Consider the following 20,010-nt stretch of genomic DNA (forward strand, 5'->3'; position numbering starts at 1 on the left):
AACAAAGGATAAGGCCTATGTGTTTCAATACTTTGTATTTTGGCTCAGTCCCTTAGTACTCCACTTTCAAAAACTACATTCATAATCATCATTTTCCTCAGGAGATTGAGGCTTCCAGGAACTCTCTTTTTACTCTTCTCTCCAAGACTCTAATACCCAAGAACTCTACCTTCTTTCTCAAAAGTAGGGATTCTTAACATGGGATCCACTATTAAATGGTGAGTAGATATATTTACAAGGGGTCCATAAACTTCAATTGAAAAAAGTACATCTTTTTTCCATTATAAGTATTTACTTTGTAATCATACATATTTTCTTTCACACATTTAAAAGGACTCCATAGACACACTCAGTTAAGAACCCTGTTCTAGAAGGATAAATCCTCAAATTCTCCAGGAATCCACTAATAATCAAGAAATTCCTCCTTTATCCCTAAAGATATAAATGATTATCTTCTCTCATGAAAATGAAACCTACTTGTTAGTCATCTGGTAAAGTTTCTTTGATTATATTTGTATTTCTTTTAGAATAAAGAGGAGATACCTTGTCCAAAGCTCTATCCTAGAGGATATAAATGTTGTTGTTCAGTCATGTGTGACTTTAACCCCTTCTGGGGTTTTCTTGACAAAGATATTGGAGTGGTTTACCATTTCTTTCTCCAGATCATTTCACAGATGAGGAAACTGAGAAAAATAGGTTAAATGAGTTGCCCTATTACATGTGAATTCTACCAAACATTTAAAGAACAACTAACTCCAATGCTATGTAAACTATTTGAAAAAATAGGGATTGAAGGAGTCCTACCAAATTCCTTCTATGACACAGACATGGTTCTGATACCTAAACCAGGTAGATCGAAAACTGAGAAAGAAAACTATAGACCAATTTCCTTAATGAATATTGATGCTAAAATCTTAAATAAGATATTAGCAAATAGACTTCAGAAAATCATCCCCAGGATAATACACTATGACCAAGTGGGATTTATACCAGGAATAGATGGCTGGTTTAATATTAGGAAAACTATTAGTATAATTGACCATATTAATAATCAAATTAATAAAAACCATATGATCATCTCAATAGATGCAGAAAAAGCATTTGATAAAATCCAACATCCATTCCTACTAAAAACACTTGAGCATATAGGAATAAATGAACTATTCCTTAAAATAATAAGGAGCATATATTTAAAACCGTCAGTAAACATCATATGTAATGGCGATAAACTGGAACCTTTCCCAGTAAGATCAGGAGCGAAACAAGGTTGCCCACTATCACCATTACTTTTCAATATAGTACGAGAAACTCTAGCCTCGGCAATAAGAGCCGAGAAAGAGATTCAAGGAATTAGAGTTGGAAATGAGGAAATCAAATTATCACTTTTCGCAGATGACATGATGGTATACTTAGAGAACCCCAAAGACTCTGCTAAAAAGCTATTAGAAATAATTCCGAATTTTAGCAAAGTTGTAGGATACAAAATAAATCCACATAAATCCTTAGCATTTTTCTACATTACCAACACAATCCAACAGCAAGAGATACAAAGAGAAATTCCATTCAAAATAACGGTCGATAGTATAAAATATTTGGGAATATATCTACCAAAGGAGAGTCAGGAATTATATGAGCAAAATTACAAAACACTTGCCACAAAAATAAAGTCAGATTTAAATAATTGGAAAGACATTCAGTGCTCTTGGATAGGCCGAGCGAATATAATTAAGATGGCAATACTCCCTAAACTGATCTATTTATTTAGTGCTATACCAATCAGACTTCCAAGAAACTATTTAAATAACCTGGAAAAAATAACAATAGAATTCATATGGAACAACAAAAGGTCGAGAATTTCAAGGGAAGTAATGAAAAAAAAAATTAAGTGAAGGTGGTCTAGCTGTACCTGATCTAGAACTATATTATAAAGCAACAGTCACCAAAACCATTTGGTATTGGCTAAGAAATAGACTAGTTGATCAGTGGCATAGGTTAGGTTCACAGGGCAAGATAGTGAATAAAAATAGCAATCTAGTGTTTGACAAATCCAAAGATCCCAAATTTTTGGATAAGAATTCATTATTTGACAAAAACTGCTGGGAAAACTGGAAATTAGTATGGCAGAAACTAGGCATGGACCCACATTTAACACCACATACTAAGATTAGATCAAAATGGGTCCAAGATTTAGGCATAAAGAACGAAATCATAAATAAATTGGAGGAACATGGAATGGTTTACCTCTCAGACTTGTGGAGGAGGAAGGAGTTTGTATCCAAGGGAGAACTAGAGACCATTATTGATCACAAAATAGAAAATTTTGATTATACCAAATTAAAAAGTTTCTGCACAAACAAAACTAATGCAAACAAGATTAGAAGGGAAGTAACAAATTGGGAAAACATTTTTACAGTTAAAGGTTCTGATAAAGGCCTCATCTCCAAAATATATAGAGAATTGACTCTAATTTATAAGAAATCAAGCCATTCTCCAATTGATAAATCGTCAAAGGATATGAACAGACAATTTTCAGATGATGAAATTAAAACTATTTCTGCTCATATGAAAGAGTGTTCCAAATCACTACTGATCAGAGAAATGCAAATTAAGACAACTCTGAGATATCATTACACGCCTGTCAGATTGGCTAAGATGACAGGAACAAATAACGATGAATGTTGGAGGGGCTATGGGAAAACTGGGACACTGATGCATTGTTGGTGGAGTTGTGAAAGAATCCAACCATTCTGGAGAGCAATCTGGAATTATGCCCCAAAAGTTATCAAAATGTGCATACCCTTTGACCCAGCCATACTACTACTGGGCTTATATCCCAAGGAAATACTAAAGAAGGGAAAGGGACCTCTATGTGCCAAAATGTTTGTGGCAGCCCTTTTCATAGTGGCTAGAAGCTGGAAGCTGAATGGATGTCCATTAATTGGAGAATGGTTGGGTAAATTATGGTATATGAATGTTATGGAATATTATTGTTCTGTAAGAAATGACCAACAGGAGAAATACAGAGAGGCTTGGAGAGACTTACATCAACTGATGCTAAGTGAAACGAGCAGAACCAGAAGATCATTATACACTTCAACAATGATAATGTACGAGGATGTATGCTGATGGAAGTGGATATCTTCAACATAGAGAAGAGCTAATCCAATTCCAATTGATTAATGATGGACAGAATCAGCTACATCCAGAAAAGGAACACTGGGAAATGAGTGTAAACTGTTATTTTTACGTTCTGAATCCAATTCTTCCTGTGCAACAAGAAATTCGGTTCTACACACATATATTGTATCTAGAATATACTGTAATATATTTAACATGTATAAGACTGCCTGCCATCTGGGGTAGGGGGTTGGGGGAGGAAGGGAAAAAATCTGAATAGAAGTAAGTGTAAGGGATAATGTTGTAAAAAATTACCCATGCATATGTACTGTCAAAAAAAAGTTATAATTATAAAATAAAATAAAGATTAAATGAAAAAAAATGAGTTGCCCTAGATCATATAGCTAGTAAGAATCTGAGATCAGATATAAACTTCTTACTCTAAACCCAGAGGTCTATCCACTGTGTCACCTCACTGACAAATGTAAATATACCCAGAATTATTTGCTTATATTTTTAAATATGCCCAGAATTATTTGCTTATATTTTACCTAAAAGTAATTATCAGGAGCAGGACAGGAATGACTATAATGTCGACAGCATGATTTAATAAATACAGTACCTGGTTTAATAGATTACAATATCTGGAGGCAAAAGGACCTCAGTTTGTCCCACTTCTGATAATCAATGTTAGTTATTTCTATACAAGGTAAGGTATATTTTGATGTGTTTCTTAATCTAGAGAACAAGGAGTTTTCAGTTGTTCAGTGGATGAGAGCATTTAGGAAACAGATCTGAATAGAGGAGGTGATATAGAATTAACTAGACATGCAGCTTCAGTCATAGCCCTAAATGGCAGGTCTAGATGTGTTGGTATTACCTAGATTAGAAGGAAGTTCCAGAGGAGAACAAAAAAGGAGAACAAAAGAAAATAAAGAATTTAGGAGTTATGGAGATTTTGCTGTGTAGATCAACAACACTTTTTTTTTACTTTGTTTCTGTGATTCTCTGCCCGATTGATGATGGGGGTGGAGGTGAAGAGAGAGATTGGGCATAAGGAATAAATTAGTTGGCATATTATCAAATCCTCAATCTCTCACCTGGCCAATTTTTCTTTTTCAGCATTAGAATGGACCTGAGGCACTGAAATCTCCTCCTAAAAAAATACTAAAATTTGGGAATAAATCAAAGTATGCTCTCTTTGGACAGTAGAAGTGGATGGCAGAGCAGAAAGCTTAGGGTTATTTAGCAACAAGAAGTCTTTCTTATCCAGGAGGTAAGAGGGGACTAACCCAGCTGAAGAGAAAAGGTGAAGTCATTCTATTGAAGTTCAAAGATTACAGAAAAGAGACTAAACATGGATTTACTAACATGCAGGATATCTCTGTGGCAGCAAAATGTTCACACAGATAGAAAAGTCAGTTGTCTGCCCAGTGATTACATCTATTAAATAAGCAGGAATACTTTGTTCTATTTAATGCAATATGACATAAATAAAACTAACAGAACTGGCCAAAGAAGTGTCCTGAAAAGAGTATCAGTTTGGGATGGGAATTCTGGATCTGCCACTTGTCTCAGGCAAAGTGACCTAGGTGGAAAATCTCTGATGAAATAGTTTGTAAGACATCTTAAAGTTTTAAATTTTATAATTATTTAAAGTTTTTATAATTTTAAAGTTTTATAATTATTTTTAATTGTTATTATGAATAGATTTTGTTTTAAAGAATATTAATAATAACCACAGTAGTTAACATTTATATAGAACTTTTTATATATGTATGAGTATATATCAAGTACTGTGCTAAAGATTTTAAATTAATATTCCATTTGATTCTCACAACAACCCTGAAAGATAGGTGTTCTTATTATTCTCCTTTTACAAATGAGAAAACTAAAGTAAACTGAGATTTATGTGACTTAAAGTCACACAGCTAGTAATCATCTCAGACTATATTTGAACTCAAGTCCTCCAGACCCAAGAATTTATCCACTATGCTGCCTTGTTGTCTCTGTATCACTAATGATTTCCCCCTGTATTTCATCCATTCCCCTCTTTAAGAGAGTCATCTCTTATAATCAATAATTTCTGAAAGAAAAAGAGGAAGAAGAAGAAGAAGGTCTGTCATTCTCGTAGATTCACTTAACTGACTCTACAAAAGCTTTCTGGTTTTAATCTACACATGCATTAGTGGAATACTTGTGGAAGGTCTGAGAAGGAAACAAGCAAGCTTTTTCAAATTATATTCTATATCATGCCACATTTTTACAGCCATTCAATTGGCTGAGGGGGTCAAAGATTTCAAAATTCCACTGGGCTTACAGTTTGTTGATTATAAAGAATATTTGATTATGGAGAGCAAAATAATACCTTAAGGGTCATTCCTCCTTTAAAGATGATTCGGACAAAATATTTCCTATGCGTGTTTCATATAAAATCATACAAATCTTACAACAATGCAAATATTTGTTTGATATTTCTCTATGAATATTTAGCAAAACAATGGGGCATTTGATATTGGCCATTCTCATGGAAGATATCTAGTAAATAGCCAGTCAATAAACATTTACCTACCATGTACCTGCCATTATGTTAATCTCTACTGATATAAATACAGGTTAAAAAGCTAATTCCTGCTTTCAAGTAGATTGCAATCTAATAGTAGAGATTTCATTGATATAGGGCATTTTCACTGAGGAAACCGCTCATCTTAATTTGGGTTGTTTGGGTACAACAAAGGAGGACCTGCTAGCCATACTCAATCCAATACCCAGTCCCCAAAAAAATATATTCCCACTGATTGGTGGATACTTATCTGGCTACCTTAAGTAGCTACTTGGAACTCCATCCTTTATTATTATTATTATTATTATTATTATTATTATTATTATTATTATTATAGCTCTTTATTGGCAAAACATATTCATGGGTAATTTTTTAACCCTTGCAAAAAAACTTCTGTTCCAAATTTTCCCCTCTTTCCCTCTCACCCCCTCCCCTAGATGGCAGGTAGTCCAATACATGTTAAATATGTTAAAGTATATGTTAAATACAATATATGTATACTTATTTGTACAGTTATCTTGCTTCACAAGAATAATCAGATTTAGAAAGAAGGTAAAAATAACCTGAGAAGAAAAACAAAAATGCAAGCAAACAATACCAGAACAAATGGAAATGCTATGTCGTGGTCCACACTCATTTACCAATGTTCTTTCACTGGGTGTAGCTGGTTCTGTTCATTACTGCTCTATTGCAACTGATTTGGTTCATCTCATTGTTGAAGATATCCACTTCCATCAGAATACATCCTCATATAGTATCGTTGCTGAAGTGTGTAATGATGCCCTGGTCCTGCTCATTTCACTCGACATCAGTTCATGTAAGTCTCTCCAGGTCTTTCTAAAATCATCCTGCTAGTCATTTCTTACAGAACAATAATATTCCATAACATTCATATACCACAACTTATTCAGCCATTTTCCAATTGATGGGCATCCATTCAATTTCCAGTTTCTAGCCACTACAAAGAGGGCTGCCACAAACAGTTTTGCACATACAGGTCCCTTTCCCTTCTTTAAGATCTCTTTGGGATATAAGCCCCGTAGTAACGCTGCTGGATCAAAGGGTATGCACAGTTTGATAACTTTTTGAGTACAGTTCCAAATTGCTCTCCAGAATGGTTTAATCTGTTCACAACTCCACCAATAATGCATCAGTGTTCTAGTTTTCCCACATTCCCTCCAATATTCATCATTGTCTTTTCCTGTCATTTTAGCTAATCTGACAGGTATATAGTGGTATCTCAGAGTTGTCTTAATTTGCATTTCTTTGATGAATAATGATTTGGAACACTCTTTCATATGACTAGAAATAGTTTCAATTTCTTCATTTGAAAATTGTCTTTTCATATCCTTTGACCATTTATCAATTGAAGATGGCTTGATTTCTTATAAATTAGAGCCAATTCTCCATATATTTTGGAAATGAGACCTGTATCAGAACCTTTAATTGTAAAAATGTTTTCCCAGTTTATTGTTTCCCTTCTAATCTTGTTTACATCAGTTTTGTTTGTACAAAAGCTTTTTAACTTGATCTCATCAAATTTTTCTATTTTGTGATCAATAATGATCTCTAGTTCTTCTTTGGTCACAAATTCTTTCCTCTTCTACAGGTCTAAGAGGTAAACTATTCTATGTCCTTCTAATTTATTTATAATCTCATTCTTTATGCCTAGATCATGAACCCATTTTGATCTTATCTTGATATACAGTGTGGGTCCATGCCTAATTTCTACCATACTAATTTTCAATTTCCCGGCAGTTTTTGTCAAATAGTGAATTCTTATCTATCCCAAAAGTTGGGATCTTTGGGTTTGTCAAACACTAGATTGCTATAGTTATTGACTATTTTGTCCTGTGAACCAAACCTATTCCTCTGATCAACTAGTCTATTTCTTAGCCAATGTCAAATGTTTTTGGTGACCCTTGGTTTATAATATAGTTTTAGATCAGGTACAGGGAGGACACCTTCATTTGACTTTTTTTCATTAGTTCCCACTCCATCCTCGATTAGTGAAGACACAGTTCCTGCACAAACAAGAGAAATTTAGAAAGGAGAGACTGCATCTGGTTCTCCTTAACCCCCAAAGGGACCCACTTTTATTCCGTTCATATCCATTAAGCTGTTTCTAAGAGATATGCCATTAAAGGAGAGAAATAAGAATGCAGCTTGATAAAAAGCAAATGAATGGATGCCCATCAATTGGAGAATGGTTGGGTAAATTGTGGTATATGAAGGTTATGGAATATTATTGCTCTGTAAGAAATGACCAGCAGGAGGAATACAGAGAGGCTTGGAGAGACTTAAATCAACTGTTGCTGAGTGAAATGAGCAGAACCAGAAGATCACTATACACTTCAACAACAATACTGTATGAGGATGTATTCTGATGGAAGTGGAAATCTTCAACATAAAGAAGATCCAACTCACTTCCAGTTGATCAATGATGGACAGAAATAACTACACCCAGAGAAGGAACACTGGGAAGTGAATGTAAATTGTTAGCACTACTGTCTATCTACCCAGGTTACTTATACCTTCGGAAGCTAATAATTAATGTGCAACAAGAAAATGGTATTTACACACATATATTGTATCTAGGTTATATTGTAACACATGTAAAATGTATGGGATTACCTGCCATCAGGGGGAGGGAGTGGAGGGAGGGAGGGGATAATTTGGAAAAATGAATAAAAAAAAAAAAAAAAAAAAAGCAAATGTCAGATGGGTAAAGATTAGTGAGCTAATAGGGACCAGAAAAAAATTAGCAGTTGATTTTAATCTAACTTGTACTTTATTCCCCAACCACCAAATAAACATACTTATTGGATTTAGTGACTCCCAGAAAAGGGCTTCTTAACACTAAAATTCAAAACAGAATAACACCTCTTCTGAAGGAAGATGTCTATGTGGGGAGAAAAAAAAAGAACATGACTTTTAATGGTTTTTCTCTTAGGGGGCAATTTACATTTGATAAACTAATAAATTTCCCTCATGAATATACCTTTATGTTTCAAGATTATAACTAATATCTATGGAGAGGAGTATTTTTGGAACTGAGGGGGGTTGGGAAAGAGTGGGTGGAAGGACAGCTGGTGCTGGTGTGATATGGCAGGTATATTTCTTTGTTGCTATGTGGACTGTACTCTCCAGGCACTTAGATCTCACAGGAAATGGGGGCAATACTAAATACCAGATCTAAATGTGCTTTTTGAGACCTGTTTGTGACTACTGTATTTCTTGGAACACAGTGTTCTTTTAAATTCTCACCCCACCCACATCCCTACTTGACTGCATAAAACAATTCTTTCAGTCTTTGCCCTGAGCATACATTAGGCAATCAAACTCCTACAGCCAGGGAAAAAAAGCTGTGGCCAAAAAAAAGGGGAACAGAACAAACAAAAGAGGTGAACCCCCAAGAATGTCACTTGTGTGACCGGCTAAATAACAACATAGCAGAGACATTTTTCACAGGACATTAACATCTAGCAAACCTCCTAATTGAAAAATGTTCATTTTTGAGAAATATAAATGTCCATCTGTGCTTTGCCATTGAAACAGACTCTTCTAGAGCTCTCCAAAAGGATTTGGTTTAAAATTTACAGAGCCATTAAATATTTTGGAGGGCAACTATTTTGGTTAGTATCTTTCAAAATAAAAAACCTATTTCCAGAAAGCTGTACAATTGTCTGGAGCTCAATCTGTCAGTAAATGAAACCTTAGTTACTTCAATCTTATTAGGGAAATGGAGCTAGGGGCAGACAGAATGACAGCTGGCTCATTTCTTGCTTCCCCATGAATATCCAGTTTAAAATAGTATTAGCATAACTGGCACTAGCCCTAGCTTTCAGAGTGATGGTTCTACCTAGCAGTGGGCCTAATTGGATAAACATATAGAATATTTCCATAATAGCATAGTATTATACCAAGTATTACAAGATTTCCAGAAGCACTATGGTGGAAAAAGTGCAGGAAAAGGAATGACAAATCTGATTATATTTCCAGCTCCATTACTTTGTGTTGGACACTCTGAGCAAGCTATTTAAGCTCTTTGTTTCTGTGTTTCCGCATCTGGAAAATAATATCTGCCTGCCTATCCTATGCTATGACTTTTTCACAGGTAATTCTCCCTTCTATGTAAATCAGTAAGTAAAGTATGTATTAAGGTAAATTTTGCATACTGCAAAAATATTGTAATAAAAATAATAGACCTGAAAAATTTATTATACTTCCCTAAATCTATCCTAATATTTGGTGTGGAGTTGACCCTAATTCACCGATGTTATGTCCCTGGAACAAAAACTCTGACAGATCCCAATGAACCAAAAAGACTAATAGTATGGCTCAAGTGAAAGAATAAGGCAGAAGTTTCATATTCTGGGAAGCCTTGCCTGTAAAATTTCCAAAAGTTGGTGTGCTCAGAAAATTTAAGAAGAGAACAAAGAATACAGGACAGCATCATAGCTAACAGTGGCTGAAGATGCAGCACTTGAGCAGCTAGAAAACAAGAGGGTGAAATGGAAGACAAAAGAATATTGTTTACCCTTTAGTCCTTTCCTCCAATGCTAAAAGTGGCAAACAAGTGGTAAGGAATGATCAGGTCCTGTGCAACACAGGTGAGAAGCCAATCTAGGAAACAGACAAGAGATTTTAACCAGTAATGGAGCAACGAGTGAGAAAAAGAAGCCACAGAAGAATCAATGATCCAGGTTCTAAATCCCCTAAAATGGAACTCCCTAAATAGAAAAGCATTAGACATGCTTGCTGACTCAAAGAATGAATGACCAGGTAAGCATAAGCACCCAAACTGTGCTTCTGGAACTTCCAGGTTTGAGATATGCCTTATAATAGCTCCCAATAGAGACATATATTTGTTTTAAGGATACTGTTAGACAAAATCTCTGACCTTTGGAAGTCAAGGATCTTGGAAGTCTGACCTATTAGTCAATACTTGTCTCCCTCTCTCATCCCAGATTACTTCTAAGAGGCTTGGCTGAAAATGCCCCCTCACCTCCTCCTATTCCTTTGAAAAGGAGGTACCTGAGAATGGAACATTGCATATACATTTAGATTTATTTTTGATGTCCTGAGTAGTTTTCCTTTTTTCCCTCTCTATCTTCTTTCTTTTTTGATTTTTAAGAATTCTTATTTTGTATAATGGCTCCCTGGAAGAGGGGAGAAGGAGGAATACCAAAGAAAATTTAGATGATGTAACAACACAAGATATCAAAAAATTTCTTAAAAAGAAAGATCTAATAGAGGGATGAGGCACCTGAAGAATAATTGAGGCAAAAAAGTTCGCTAATTTTCCAGCTTCATATTAAATCATGGATTTTAACTAGAAGGGGCCTTCGAGATCATCTGTCCTAGACAAAAGGCCTAAGACCAGTCAGGCTGCTAAAATAGAGAAGCACACGATGATATGCATGTCTAGAGTTAAAATGGCACTATTTTAACCTGTCTCTGGAATTTTGATTAAATAATACAATATCACAATCACTAGTCCTAGCAGGATAAGTCTACCGGTTGCTAGGGGGAAAGGAAATACAAGTGGTACATAGGAAATTATAGCATTAGAGCATAAAGGACTTTAGAAGGCATTTGTCCAATCTGCCTAATTTTATTGATCAGAAAATAGGCCCAGAGAAAGGCAATTTGTCCAAAGTCCCACAAGTAGAAATTGTCAAAATCAAAATTTGAACCCAGGGCTTTTAATTCCAAATTTAGCAGTCTTTCCAGTAAGCTGGTACTGTCCTGAAAACTATTTTTAATACACAATCTGGGTCTCTTATTCTTTGATTTTTTAGTCCCAGGAATTACAGATGGCTAAGGGGAGAAAAGCTGGCCTTCAGAAATATGTAGAAAAGCCAGAAGGAGAGAATCACTAATTTTCTGTACCATTCAATCAAATAAATGTTGACAAATATTGAAATCATGGGTTAAAAGTAAAAGTCCCAGGACCTGTCCTCATAGTTTATAGTCACACAGATAAGGTGAAAAAAAAGCACAATGGAGAACCTACTTACCTCCATTATCTCTAGGATGAACTATTGAGTTGTCACAACATATCCCTTTCTTATCATTTTCATTTTCCTATACATTATACATTACCCAGACCTACTTGCTTGGACAGTCCAAGTTTGCACTGGTTGTACCTCCTGAAGGGAATGCTCTTTCCTCATTTCTTCCTCTTGGAATCCCTGACTTCTTTCAAAATTCAACTCTAGCCACCATCTTCCAAAGTAAGTAGGAGAACTTCCCTGACTCCCTCATCCCCACTTCCAGACAAAGCTGCTAATGCCTTATGCTCCCTGAAATTATTTTGTATAGTCTTTAAGAGGCATAGTGGATAGAGCATTGGGTCTGGGGTCTGAATTCAAATCCAGCCTGAGATACTTATTAGCTGTGTGATCCTCGGCAGGTTACTTAATTATTTTTGCCTCAGTTTCCTTATCTATAAAATGGGCTGGAGAAGGAATTGGCAAGCCACTGCAGTATCTTTGCCAAGAAAACCCCAAGTGCGATTGTGAAGAGTATGATAGTGTCTACTTTGTATATATCTTCTATCTTTTAATGCACACATTGTTGCCTATGCTGGAATATAAACACCTAGTGGATAGGAACTATTTCACTTTTGTCTTAGAATCCCTAGGGCTAAGCACTTGAAAAACAAACAGTAAATGGGTATTGATTTCTTTCAAAAGTCATCTCAGAACGGTTCAGACAAATAGGAAGGGGGTGGGGATCAGTGTCCTGGAACCCTTGGAAGTGGTACAGGACTTTGATGAGGGGAAACTAGGTGGTGCAGTAGATAGAGCACCAGCCCTGAAGTCAAGAGGACCTGAGTTCAAATCTGGTCTCAGACACTTAATACTTCTAGCTCTGTGCTTCTGGGAAAGTCACTTAACCTCAATTGCCTCAGAAAAAAAAAAAAAAAGACTAGAATGAAAAAGACTCTAGTATCCCCAGGAACCAACCCAGCCACCATCCCAGGCTGGTGTAAAGCTTCTTCCTCTATAATCATGAGGAACAGTCTAACCTTTGAGATCCCTATGCACCTGCCCCAGAAAGTCAATTTGGGCCTTTCAGAAACCACATACCCAGGCTAAGTTTCAAAGGCAGAATATACAGGACTTGTGTTCTACCAGAAATGATTCTGGTGTCATTTAATCCCATTTATACCCTCACAAGATTATTCCCTCTACACCAGGCCCAACAAGTGGTCAAGCATGGTCTCCTTAAAGGTCCAGCCAAAGGCAAACTAAGGGTTTCCCCTTTTAGCTCAAGCCTAAATGACTTTTATCGCTTTATTCCAGAGTTTGACTTTCTTGAAACAAATCTATTCCCTCTTTCTCAGTCTGCTTCCATAGTTTGTACAAATTCCTCTGAGCTTCCTAGAGCCATTGGTGGTGCTGATGTTTCTCTTTTTCTCCACAACACAACCCAGAGCAATCACTTCCCTTCCCCTATCCAGTACTGGTAAAAATGGCAGCAACGAAATTCCCTGGTCTATGGAGCCACTGTTGGCTGTTGTTCATCCTTCATGACATCATGGGTGAAGCCTTCACTTGCATGTAAATTGGATTTAAGCAAGGCAGGTTTGGACAAAATCATCAGCCCCTCTGTTCTTCCTAAGTCATCAAAGGACTTAAAATTAATAGGACAAAAGTCAATACAACTGGTGATGGTCCAAGGTACAATAGATGATCTTGTGTCATCAATGGGGCCAGGTCATTGGAACAAATTCATCTCATCTGTCCATTCTGCCATGGAAAGTCTTTACATGTTTGGAATAGACATGCCCCGACTCACCTCTGGATCTGACACCTGTTACCCTCAACCTGGCTGATACCTGTTACCCTCAACCTGGTTTAGCCCATCTGTCAAGATGGTTTATTAGGATGTGATTATTGTGCATATTTCTTGAAGTCACAGATGAAAGTTGGGTAAAGGTGAACACCAAAGGAGGATAAGCAGCCCTTAAAGGCTTCTGCAAACCCTCACAGCAGAAGTACTAGTCTTCTCTGAAATTCCATAAGTCCCAATTCTATTATCTTCCCATATGTTAGTACTTGCCCCTCACCCATGTATCTTTTTTGGTCTCCCCACATGCACCTCTTCATCCTCCCACTCCAGCCCTAAACTTTAAGTTACAATAGGACCAGGATCAATTCACTATCGACTTTACTTTCTAGTACCTGGCATGGTACTCAACACTAGTAGGACTTTAATAAAATCTTATTGTTTTATAGAATAAGGATCATCACTTAGTGCTGTGCCCAAGATTAAACCCATCATTTCTATCTAAATTGAAGCCACTTTTTGTCTTCCTTGTCTAGTTCATTACTCTCCAGTTCTAGCTTTCTCTTACTTTTCTTTTCTTTTCTCTTACTTTTAACCTAGGTCCTGAATTCCTTTATCTTAGGGAAATTCAAAATTCAGGACTAAGGTTATCAAAAGTCTGTATAGAAATGTTTGTCCCTGATAATGAGACATGAGAATATTCATATGAAGAGTACATTTTTGTGCAAATGCAAGTGCACATACATAAATGCCTTGTTAAGAGTGTAAATGGGTATCTATGCATTTGCCTTCCAAGTCTGGTGGTCTTCTACCAATGTCATAGGTACACAACCTCACCTCTTTCAAAAATTTTCAGAAAATAAGAAAAAGTCTTAGCTTTATTGGGTATGTTATAGTCCTTCCTATTCTTATCTCCTAGAATAGACTTCTTAGACACTGAGGTGGGGAGAGGGGAGGGAGAACGGGTAGGTTGGAGAGGTGTCAGTCAAAACCAGCCTCATGGGACACCAACAAAAGGAGTCTTAAGAGTTAGCAATCCAGCCAATTTCAAGATGGTGAGAACACAAGAGCAGCCCCCAGTGTGGGAAGTAAATACATCTGTGCTTCTGGATTCAACTCAAACATCCCCTTCTATAGGAAGCCTTTTCTGAAACTCCCTCCCTGCCTTCCTCTTCCCTCTTCCAAATGACTGTATTTATTTTGCAAATATTTTGTATTCAGCTAGAGACTTATAAGCTGTTTATCCCATAAAATGTGAGTTCCTTAAAGACAAAGGCTGTCTTACTTTTTTCTTTATATCTCTAAACAATTAGGCAATCTATTGGCAGCTAAGAAATGCTTCTTTATTGATTGATTGATATTTCTCAAGTGAATTTCATAATTGTACCACAACAGAGAAATTCATGAGGCAGGTTGGAATAAGGGTTAGAGACCCAGGTCTTGGAGTGAGGAAGGCCTGCATTAAGATCCTGTCTATAACATATACTTGCTGTGTGATACTTAAGAAATTACTAAGGCAAATAGCTGGCATAACAGATAAGGCACCTGACCTGAAATCAGGAAAACCAGTTTGAATTCTACTAAGAGACTTACTAGCTGTGTGATCCTGGGCAAGATATTTTAACTCTTCTGGGACCTTAGTTTCCTCATCTGTAAAATGTACTCAAAGATTTCAATGGTTCCCTTACATTGGAACTCTGTTACGATCCTATGAAAGAGGATTGGCAGGATAACAAAGTCTCCAGTCTCAAAATACCTTCTCCACCCAGAAGTCACCGTGCTTATAATTGTGACCATCAGAGATCTATCCATTCACTCCAATGCAGTTTATTTTTCCTCCTGAGAATCAACTCAAACAAACATCAAAATAGTGAGAATGAAGTTATTGTTTTGATGTAGAATCTATTCTTGAGGCAACTAGATGATGCAGCAGATAGAGAGCCTGGCCTGGGAGTCAGCAAGATCTGAGTTGAAATCTGCCTCTGGTCACTTATATATATTAGTAGCTGAGTGGCCCTGGGCAACATTTAAACCTATTTGCCATGGAATTGTAGGTTCTGACAATTCTTCCCAGACTACAGAGGGTGATATATGAGTGGACATATGTATGTGGTAGTCACTCATAGAATGTGCAGACATTCACAGATGTGTGCCCACTTGTTGCAATCATTGTTTTTTTCTGTCTTCAAAGTGCAAGTAGAGATGGGTACTTTACCCTTGATTGTAAATAGAGTATTCTTAACCTCAACTGCTGAATGGTCTTTGTGACCTCAAGCATATTAGGACATTGACAGAAGGAAAAGGGGACTGTGGTTATAGAGGGCAGAACCTGCCCTCTCTGAAGACCAAATGCAATGAAGCTCACTGAGGTAGCCTGGTGATCATCTTGTGCAGGGCTGTTTTACAGATGAGGAAACTGAGACCCAGAGGAGGGAGTGACTTAATTTAAAATGACACAGGCAATTTGATGATAATTACAATGTCTTTTCTACTCTACCTTAAATTTGAATCCTTTTCCATCCCCACCCCCATTCCCATACATGTACACTGGAGAGAAAACCCAGTCAGAAGTTAATCTTTATTGAGTCGTGGAACATTTGTCAGTTTGGTGAACTTATGGACCAGACCAATGCTTATAAAAATATAAAATAAAATGTATAAGATTATAAAGGAAACCAATTACATTGAGATACTTTATAAAAATGTTTTTTACATGTTCATGGACTCCAGGTTAAGAACCTCTGACCTTAATAATAAGTAATATTTTTATAGTGTAAATTTTCAAAATATTTTAAATTAGAGTCTCACAATAAGCTTGGGAGGTAGATACTACAACAGTTATCTCCATTTTACATATGAGAAGACTAAGGCTTTAGAAAGTTAAGAGGCTTGCCTTGTATCAAAAGTGAGATTCAAATCCAGCTTATCATGGAATATCCAATACTCAAACTACTTAATCTTAGTGTTTTTTTCCTCAGATATTCTTGTTCCAAAACAATATCTGTGTGTGTGTGTGTGTGTGTGTTCATGTTGAGTGCCTACATCCTGTGTTATTTGGTTTCCCTGTGGGCTAAATGATTTATTCACTTTATAAAAGAGGAGGAGAGTGAGGAGGAGAAAGAGTACAAAGCTGTTTGCCTGTGTCAGAACTTCAATTAATTGAAATCTCTTTAAAAAATTTTAATAAGTTGAGGATTCCCCTGCTGTGCTCACTGGAATCTTTCTGTTTTGTAAGGGACTTTTTTGTTTGTGGGCAGCTAGGTCTTGGGACTTGGTCACACTGAATGTGTTCTGGCTTTTAGCCCTTGCACTCCAATAGCCAGCTGTCCAGCCCATGACTGGGAATTTATTGGGGTTTTTTTCACAGGTAACTTATTCATCTCTATCTTAGATGAAGAAATTTTGGGAAAGCCAAATGATAATTGTGATTTCTAAATATCTCTTTTTAGAAGCAAGAAAGATTTGCTCTTCCTGGATGAGGTCTAAAGATAGAAGAGACCTTTGGCCATATGTAATATTTGGCCAAGACATATATACCGATGAACCAGTTTAATGGAATGTCCATCCGAATACATATTGCAAAAGTAGTTTTCCTCTATCTGATTGTCCTTGTACTGTCACCCATAAAAAGGATAGACATAGGAGAAAGAGGTTACTAGCTCACAAAGACTCAAAGAGAGCTTGGTGTTTCCCTAGTACATGATCTTTACTATTGGGTAGGGTCAATAACCACTGAAGTTAATGTGAGACTGACTATGCCTGATCCTTATTACTGAATAAGAAGAGGAAAGTATCCAGCAGAGTTACGTTGTACAGATATGATACAGATAACCAGTTCTGAACATGAACATAGCTAAGTTTGAAAGAAAAGAAAAAATGGTTCATCATCAAAAAGCTGGCCACCAAGTGATAAACTTTTTGATTACAACAATACATGAAGTCATTACAGTACCTATTCATCTTACTGAAATCATGGTACTTGAAATAGTAATGTCTTACTTAAATGCACTAAAGCATACCAACTAAAAATCCTTCCAGAACATTAGAAAGAGCACATTACATCATGGAATCAATAAAAATTACATTCAATATCTCCTAAAATAATGTTAATAGTTCATCTGATCCAGTAATTAAACAATTTTAATAATTCTAATATTACATATACATAACTAACTAGGAGGTGTCATCCCATATATTCATGGAGAAGGTCATTTGGTTTATTCAAACTGATTCAGCAACAAGAGAAGGTGGTTAGGTTAACATTCACAAGGCCTGAGTTTCTATTAGCAATACTTGTCACACATCATCTCACAGTTGACACTTTCCATTCCAAACTGTTTATATTAGCCAATCTATTTCTGTCCCCTTTTATTAAGGATACAAAAAGCATTCATCTTTCATGATCCAGTCTTTGTAGAACTCTACCATAAGAGAAGAAAAGCGTAGATATAAATCTCAGTCTCCAACAAAATTAGAGAGTAAGAAAGCTGATTTCTTAATGACTAATTATAACCACTCCAATAGCATTTAAGACCACAATATAGCCTTTTTCAAAAAAAAAAAAAAGAAAACTAAGATTGAAGCCTTCAGAGGAAGAAGAATGAAAGGAAATGGAAAAAATTTCCAGACTGTTCCCCAAGCAGATTGGGTCCCACCCAATATTTCTTTGTGTAAGTCTGGGTGATGTGGGAAGGGGGGGAGGGGAGTAGGGAGGAAACAGCCAAATGCTCAAACCTTATGTTGTGGAAGTCAGTTGGTCTTAAGAATAACTAGTATTTGAAGGGAAAAAAACTCTTTTGAAGATATAGTCTAAGTTTTTCAAATTCAGAAAGCAGCTGAGTACACAAAGTACACTATTTTGATAACTTAAACAACCAGAGCAGTTCACAGTATTTGATACACAGAATAGAGTGGATACCTTTCAAAATTCCTTTGATTCCAGAGAAAATTCCTGGTCAAAATGCTTTAACACTTCATTGGACTTCCTAGGCAAAAATGAAAGCATAGAGTGATTATATTACAATAGGGAAGGATTTTTGAGAATTATACCAGCCTCGAAATAATCTTGAGGGAAGACTGGGTTCATTCCACTGCTAATAACAAGGGGAAAATAAGAACAAAATGGGTATGATTCAAAACAAGCACCTTCCCAAGACAGCTAAGCCCAGGGGTCCAGCCCATCCTCTTCTGATTACATTTGGCTGTAAAGAAGTTCTCAAAATGGCAGATTTGGAAAACATGAGAAATTCCTTGATTTAGGAAAGCTACTGTGCTAAATGGGACTCCTGGAAGTCTCAATACTGTGAAAAAGAAAATTTGATCGATAGACTCTCAAACAACTTTCATTTCTATCCCAATTTTAACACAAGACTAATCCTTTAATGATAGTGGTCACATAAGTGTTCATTCATTTCTTACAGTGCAGCCCCTAAATTACCTTAACTATGTGGATTTGAGAAGGAAATGAATGAAAGGAATCCACACCCAGGAAGCATTCCATCTTGATAAAAGCTTTGCATTTGTTTTCTTTTCCTTTTAGTTTAGACCTGTGATTTCATTGGTTTAGGGAACTTCCAGTGATGAAATTCCCCCAAGAGTTTCAGATGAGCACCTATTTATAACATGGTCTTAGAGAATTGGCTGGGGCATTTAGATTTAAAGATGAAGTAATTTGCCAAGAGCCAATTGATCAGAGATTTGAACCCAAGTATTTCTGATTTCCACTCCAAACTATATCACCTTTTATGTAGTGTTAATTAGTCAGTGAGTTTGCCTGGATAAGGTTATCTGCCACTTATTGGCTGTATGACCTTGGGCAAGTGATTTAACCCCTCAGAACTCTCTTAAGACTAAGTTACAAACCAACTGACAATCTGCATTAATAGAAGGAGCTTCCCATACTTTTAAAATTTTTTCTTCTTTTTTTTTTTAGTTTTTTTCTTTTTTCTTTCCTTTTTTTGTCTGTGTTTTCTTTCTTAATATGAATATCAAAATGTTTTGCAAGACTATACATGTATAATCTATACTGAATTGCTTGCCTTCTCACTGGGGATGGAGAAAGGGAGAGAAGAGGGGAGGGAATTTGGAACTCAAAGTTTTTTAAATGAATATTAAAAATTGTTTGTCTGTTTGGACATGTATACATATATTGTATTTAATTTATACTTTAACATATTTAACATGTATTGGTCAACATGCCATCTTGGGAGAGGGGAAGGAGGGGAAAAATTAAAACAAAAGGTTTGGCAATTGTCAATGTTATAAAATTACCCATGCATATATCTGGTAAATAAAAACTATTAAAATTAAAAAATAAAATTTTAAATTTTTTTTCAATTGTTTGTACATGTAACTGGGAAAAATACAATATTAAATAACATAATTTGGGAGTGAAGAAGCTTTCACACAAGGAGCTCCTTATGCCAAAAAATAAAATGTGACTGACTAGTCTAAGACTACATCTAGAAAGAGTTTGGATGAGCAGTGGGCTTATATCCCAAAGAGATCTTAAAGAAGGGAAAGGGACCTGT

At 36.1% G+C, this 20,010-nt stretch overlaps 1 long non-coding RNA gene across 1 annotated transcript in view; it reads right to left on the reverse strand.

The window, feature by feature from the left end:
* The window catches only part of LOC141541406 (uncharacterized), a 33,342-nt gene that overhangs the window by 6,154 nt on the left and 7,178 nt on the right, over positions 1-20,010 (reverse strand). The window contains exon 2 of the long non-coding RNA XR_012481781.1: positions 18,399-18,465. This is a non-coding gene — a long non-coding RNA (uncharacterized LOC141541406). The remainder of the gene's footprint in view (positions 1-18,398; positions 18,466-20,010) is intronic.

The sequence above is a fragment of the Sminthopsis crassicaudata genome, chromosome 4, assembly GCF_048593235.1.
Source record: "Sminthopsis crassicaudata isolate SCR6 chromosome 4, ASM4859323v1, whole genome shotgun sequence".
In the NCBI taxonomy this organism is placed as follows: domain Eukaryota; kingdom Metazoa; phylum Chordata; class Mammalia; order Dasyuromorphia; family Dasyuridae; genus Sminthopsis; species Sminthopsis crassicaudata.